Source organism: Opisthocomus hoazin, chromosome 21 (assembly GCF_030867145.1).
Source record: "Opisthocomus hoazin isolate bOpiHoa1 chromosome 21, bOpiHoa1.hap1, whole genome shotgun sequence".
Classification (NCBI taxonomy): Eukaryota; Metazoa; Chordata; class Aves; order Opisthocomiformes; family Opisthocomidae; genus Opisthocomus; species Opisthocomus hoazin.
Window position 1 is genome coordinate 2196202 of NC_134434.1, and position 6000 is coordinate 2202201.

Consider the following 6000-nt stretch of genomic DNA (forward strand, 5'->3'; position numbering starts at 1 on the left):
AAAAGAAAGGAACCCAAATGCCCTGTGGCCAGACTGATCTTGTTTTATCTACGGTTCGAAACATGGGCTCAGCAGTAGAAAACAGGTTGTCAGAATCGGTGGTGTGAGGACACCAGTGCTGATGTTGCTGGACTGGCGGCTCTGCAGACGGCTAGGTGAGCTGGGTCAGCCACGCGTGTCCGCCCTGGCCTTACGTTCTTCACGGAGACCGCCAGCTATTTTGTCCACGCTTCTCCTGTCCTTTCCCAGCTTGCACATCCCGTCATGGGGTTCACCTCGCGGTCAGTATTTGTGTACAGCGGGCGACACAACCCCTGCAGCCTCCCCGAATCTTTATCTGCAGTCCGTTGCTGCGAGAGCACCCAGCGATGCTCCGACGTGGATTTGTTCTGCTGCTCGCAGGTGAGGATTCCCACCTGCTACCTGATACACCACTAAAGTAAAACATTTTATAATCTAAGAAATAAGTGAAGTAGCACGACACGACCCCTGCCTGAGGTCTGATCCTTGGCACGCCGGCAGGGCTCGCCTCACAGAGGCACGATAATGCCAGCTGCCTGGAGGAGCTCTGGCTGAGCAGGCCTTCACCTTGGCTTCGCCCCCTGCGCAGAAGCAGGCAGCTGGTCCGTCGCCTTCGGTAACGGCACCTTTGCCAGAGAAGAGCCAGCACCATCCCTGGTTGCTCCGCTCAGCAGGCAATTCCTGGCCGTGGCTCCCTGGCTGTGCGGGTGCCGCGGGAGGGAGGGACGTCTCCACCAGCTGGGTCGGACTCGCCTGTGTCTCGGCTGGTCGCCAGTCTGTGTGGAGGTCTGAGGTTTGGCCGCTCCCTGCGGACGAGAACGATCTCACAGGCACTTCTGTCGCTGGCAGCACGGGAAGAAGCAGTAGGCAGAGGCCGAGGCCTTACACGGCTGTGTTTCGCTGAGTTTGGCAGCTGAGAGGGGCCTGGAAAGGGTCTGGCACACCGCGTCTGTCCGAGGTCTCCGAGCTTATTCCTGCTCCTGGGAAAGCTGGAGGATGCCGCAGAGCATGCTCGTAGGGAGGCGGCATCTGTTGAGGAGAGAGGAAGAGCATTACAGCTGGTCAGAAATCAGCAGGGGATTGTCCCACCTCTGCTCACAGAGCGGGTGACAAGGCGTACGACCACCACCAGCCCGAAATTACACTCCTGCAGCCCTCGGAGCAGCGAGCTGCTGGCTGGATGAACACCGGGAAGATCGGCGCTCAGCACCAGTTTGCAACAGGGCAGGGCAGAAATCCACTGGAGAAGCACATCCCCTGCTCCCCCCTCACACTGTGCCAGGTTCCTGCTCCTCCCTGTCCCCCCTTCACGGACTTGTCACTACCTGTTACAGGGCCAGAAAAGACTTTTGTTGAAACAGGATTGTTGTTTGCTTTCCTCTGACCAAGGATCAGTTCTGGGATTTACACAAGCACCTTCAAACCAGGCCTTCTACCCAGGTTTTGGTAGCCAGCCTCACTGCACAGCAGCAGAGAGGAACCTCTGGCTGTTGTTCTGTTTATTTTGGCAGAGCTGGGCTAGCTTTGTCCCCGTAACGAGTGACAGGAGTGGCACAGGGATGTCGTGGAAGAGCTCCCATTGCAGTTCCTCAACCACTCGTCGCTGGGTGGCCTTGCCCTCCTGTGCCCTCAGTGCTCTGGTTTCCAAACACCGAGAGACTATGCCAAACTTAATGGTGCAGCTTTAAGATCCCCAAATCCAGGTAAATTGGTGAACCTTTAGTGCTTTCCTCAGGGTTTCAAATGTTTCTGTTCTGCGTTAGTGAGGTCTCTTCGTTCAACAGGAGTCTCTCGGGCCACTGCCACAGGACCTGCTCGGCAGAGGCACTCACTTTTCCCTGTTCTGTTGCAGGAGTACAAACCTTAGATGTCATTACAGGCAAAGCCTCCTGCTCATAAATAAGCCATAAACACTTCAAGGTAATAGCGAGGGGCCTCCCAGAGCTGTCCTGCAGGGAGAAGGGAGCAAGGAACTGCGGAAGCCTGACAGGTCTAAAAATAATGCTCCCAGCTTGGGCTCGTGCCAAGCAGACGACGCGAAGGGCCTGCCCTTTCAGCAGCGGCTCTGCCCTGCCTCCTGGCACGGGCGTTTGTGCCAACACACCGGGAGGGATCGGTCATTAACCAGCCCAGAGGAACACCAAAGGAGCCTCCTGGTACGCTTTGTGCCCCTCCGAGAGAGAAAGGCTATCGGAGCGAGGCAGTCGCAGAGAACGGAGTCCTAAGCTACCGCAGGCTGCTGAAGCAAGACCCAGACCCGAACCGGAGGGGGGACTGCCCCCGTGCCTCTGCCAGCACCCCCGTGCAGGGGGGGGGAGAGAGCTCACCTCCTGGGAGGGCTCTGCCCACAGCCCAAACCTCTCGGCAATCATCTGATGGATCTCCCGCTGGCGATCCTTCTTCCGCACGCTCTCGTAGCTTGGCAGGCGGGGCTGCTCCCAGGAGGGGAGCTGGTAGCTGCTGGGGGGCCCGACGCAGAACAGCTCGTCTCCCTAGAAATGCCCAGCCCAGAAGAGAAGGGGTCAGCGTGGTGGCAGCTCTCTTCGCTGGAAGCTCACGGCCTGGTGCCACCGCAAGTTACTTCAGGGTTCAAAGGTGTGGGTGCCTTTCCTTGAACCCTGAGAAAGGAAATCCTCCCTCCCAGGAGGTCATTAGACCCTGACCCGCGTTGCAAGACCCCGGGCCCCGAGGGATCTGTCTGGCGCTTCGTGCCCGCACACCCCAGGGCACCGTGGTGTCCTCTGCAGCACCCCTGGCCCTCCCCTGCAGGGTTTCACATACAGGCAGCACCTCCCAAGGTCGCTCCTGCTGTCCAGCACCTTCTCCCCACGCCCAGGAGCTCCCCAGGTCCCCATAACCACAGTCTTTCCCCCGAATCATCAGGGTCTTGGCTCCCGTTTCCCCCCCTGCTCCCGTCAGGGACCCAGCCGTCACCTGCACGCCGGGGTTCTCGGCAGCGCTCTCCAGCCGCGATGCTCCGCTCTGGGGACCCACCAGCCGCTGGCTGCTGCTGAAGTAGGGCGGGGGGCACTCCTGTAACGGGGGGGCGAGGGAGGAGGACATGAGCAAAGCTGAAATCCCTTGCATCCCGCCCGGCAGCGAGCCGGGCTCAGCCAGCTGGCACGGGACAGCCTGGGAAGCGGGAGGCTGGGCAGGGGGGGGGAGCCGCTACCTCTGCCCGTTCGGGTCAGGCGGCTCTGACAGCCTCTGCCTGCCTCTCCACCGACAGCTCGGGCAGATCTGCAGCGGGCAGGGCCCGAGCCAGCCGGCACCGCGACGCAGCGCAGCCAGAGGGACGGGCAGCCCGGGCCCAGGGCAGGGTTTCATTCAGACTCAGCAGAATCACATCTCTCTGGGACCCAGCTACCCCGCTGGTGCAGATAAGAGCTCCGTCACATGCTCGGGGTCACAGAATTTGTAACGCTTATCTACCAAGAAGGTCACATCAGAATAACCTCGCAAGCAAATCTGCAGAGCAACAGCCGTTGGGCTCCAGTCAAACTCCATCCCCTGTCGGGGCATTGAGCAACAACAGAGATCCCTCTCGCGGGGAGCAGCCCCTCGAGCAAAAGCCAGGACTGGAGCCGTGGGCCGTTCCTCGCTCGCAGAAAAGCCCCATCTCTGCCAGCAGAAAGCAGGCCAGGGACTCCCAGAGCAACCAGGAATCCGCAGGGAGAACTACGAGTGACAGATTTACTTTTGCTCTTAACAACCGAGGAACCGTTTGTCTCGGCCCCACGCGCAGTTGCAGAAGCTGCAGGAGACCAGGCTGGCTGGGGGTGCAGCTGTTTGCTTTAATAACCGACCAGCAAAGCCAGCACAGCTACACCTGCTCGAAAGCTGCCTCACACTGCTACAACCGGTGGAAGTACATCGTGTATACGTTCCCTTTCCATATATAGTTCCTCGCATCCACATCCATCTGTCCGCGCAGCCCTTTGCTAAAGGCAAGATGCCTTCTCCTTCACCCACCCACCCGAGAGCCAGGCCCCAGCGCAGCGAAGCCTCTGCAGCTCGCGGCGCACCCCGCACTGCCTGGGGGAGCGGCTCTGCAGGGCGAGGAGCGCGGCGTCGGGACCCTCTGCCCCACGCGTGCCAGGGGCAGGGAGGAAGAGGGGGAAAGGAGCAGACGCGGCGAAGCGGGCCGGGGACACCAGCAGCGCAGCCCGTTCCCACTGTGATTTCTGCTGGGAACTTCCCAGCCCGTGCTGGACCATTAGGTTGGCCTTTCACAGCACAAGTCTCTCCGTCCCCTGCTAGCCGACGCTGGGTGGCCCCTCTTCTCGTGAGGACCCCGCAGCAGTCCCCGGAGCAGCCGTCCCCATCCCCGCAGCCATTGGAAGCCGAGCCTTCCCCGGGCAGCCTCCACCACAAAGGCAGCGCTGGCGGAACACGCTGCTCTTTCTCCATCGCCGGTTTCCCCACTTGAAAGCCAAGCCCCAGGAAATCACAGACGCGAGGGAAAAGGGCTTTGTCTCTCTCCGCTCCTCCGGGAGCTGGGCACGAGAGAGCCACTTGCTGGGGACGCGAGCGGCTTTTGTCTGCCTTCGCCCTCGGCTTCCAGCCCCCTTCCCTGTAAAGCGGAGCCTGACCCCCACCATGACTGCGCTGAGGGAGGAGGAGGAGGAGGAGGAGGAGGAGGAGGAGGAGAAGACCCCTCCTGAGCTGTGTGGGGAGCCTGCCAGCGCCCGGCATTACCCCCACCGGCCCAGCCAGGTGGGGTTGGGTGGATGGATCTCTCGGGCAGAGCAGGAGGTGTCGGGGCCCCGCTTGGCTCGGAGATCCTACGTCCATCAGCGAGCGCGGCGACGTGGCCTGGCAGAGCCCAGCAAAGGGAAGGAGAGCTCGGGGGGCTGCCGGGAGGAGGGGGAGAGGGAGGACACTCACATACTGGCCGGGGGTCTGGAATAAGCGGCAGGAGCAGAGGAACTGGCAGCACATGGGGTCCCGGTGGTAGAGGAGCAGCAGGAGGATGAGGATGGCCACGATGAAGACGGAGGTGGACACCGCTGGCGGGGGAAGGGAGGCGAGGCGAGGTGAGCCGGCGGCCCGGTGGGCCTCCCTGCCCGCCTCCCCCCTCCCGGTGCCTCGGCAAAGAGCGGCTTGGAAAAACCCCGCGGGAGCCGGTTTTGCCCGCTGCCCGGCCCCGAGGAAGCCGAAAACCCCATTGCCCCCAACATCTCCCTCCCCTACGACACCAGGGACAACACCAGGGAGCGGCTCAGCCCCGGACCCCCCCCCGGGACCGAGCCCCCCCTTCAACACCCTCCCGGTTCCCGTTCGGCACCTCGGCACGGTGCCGGTTCTCCGGCTTCCCACCCAGCCTGGCAGCCCGGGGCCCTTCCCCGCCACTCACTCGCGGCGATGACGATGGCCAGGACGTTGCCGTCCATGGCCGCGCTGGGGTTCGCCATCCCCCCGGTCACCGGGAGCCCCCGCCCCGGGCGGCCGGGAGGGGCGGGGACGGGCGCACGGCGCGGCCGCGCCGTGCGCCCGTCCCCGCCCCTCCCGGCCGCCTATTGGCTGCCACGCTGCCCCCGCCTGCCCCCATTGGCCACCGGCGGGACTGGCTACGTTCGCGGGACGGAACGCGAAGCCGGCGGTTGCCGTGGCGACGCGGCGGGGCGGGGCCGACCGCGGGCCCGATCCTGGGCGGGATGCCCGGGATGCTCCCAGCCCCGCAGACACCCGGGAGGTGCCCGGTCATTAGCTAATTAACGTGTAAAGGCTGAGTTAATGGGATCACGCAGTACCCGCGGGGCACCTGCTGTCGGGGCCGGCGCCGGGCGCGCCCCCGAGCCCTCACCCCGCAGCCGCGGGCCGAGAAAACCCAACCACCCGGGTCCAACCACCCCCACCCCACGCACCCGCACCCTCACCAGGGTGGCAGCTGCAGGCAAAGTCCCCCCCGGAAGCCGTTCGGACACCCAGCAGCTCCCCTGGCCCCCTCCACAACAAAAACCCCGACAGGCCGCACAG